Here is a 645-nt window from a genome sequence, read left to right on the forward strand (position 1 = left end):
TTCTCGCTTTCTCTCTGTCTCTGTCTGGCGAGTGCACACGCCCTATCGCAAAAACCTCTTAAAAAAAAAAAAAAAAACGTAATCAGTATCAAGGCCTAGTCACACTGGGGTCTTCTGGTCCTGGGGACCTCTAGTCATGCTCAGGGCGCCCATGGGTTGGGGTGGTGAAAGAACAGTGGGCAGCTTCAGATCCTGCACCTGGACCACAGGGGGACCTCAGCCACTCTGTGGCCACCACCCTTCTCCATCACGAAGTGCCACTTCCCCAGGCCAGTCACCTTTGGGCACAAGTCACCCATGGTGAGGTCTCGGAGGGAGGCCCCGCCCAGCAGGGAGACTGGGAGTCCATCACATGCCGGGAACTGGGGAGCTGGCGCTGGCCGGTCAGGGCTAACGGAGGGCCCAATCCACCCCTCCTGCACTACCCGTCCTGGGAGGAGCCAAGTCTGTGATGCCAACTGGCACAGGGGGGCTTCTCCCACTGCGTACACCCCAGTTGGGGTGTGGGCAAGGGCAGCTCACTCTGCACCCTTCCTGACCCAAGATCCCTCGTTGTCAGGCTATCTAGACAACATTCGGGAGGGGAGGTCATTTTTAAATGGCACAGACTCTAGATGAACTTGCTTTTGGGGGTTGGAAAGCTGT

This window comes from Tupaia chinensis, unplaced genomic scaffold (assembly GCF_000334495.1).
Source record: "Tupaia chinensis unplaced genomic scaffold, TupChi_1.0 Scaffold000024_1, whole genome shotgun sequence".
NCBI lineage: Eukaryota > Metazoa > Chordata > Mammalia > Scandentia > Tupaiidae > Tupaia > Tupaia belangeri.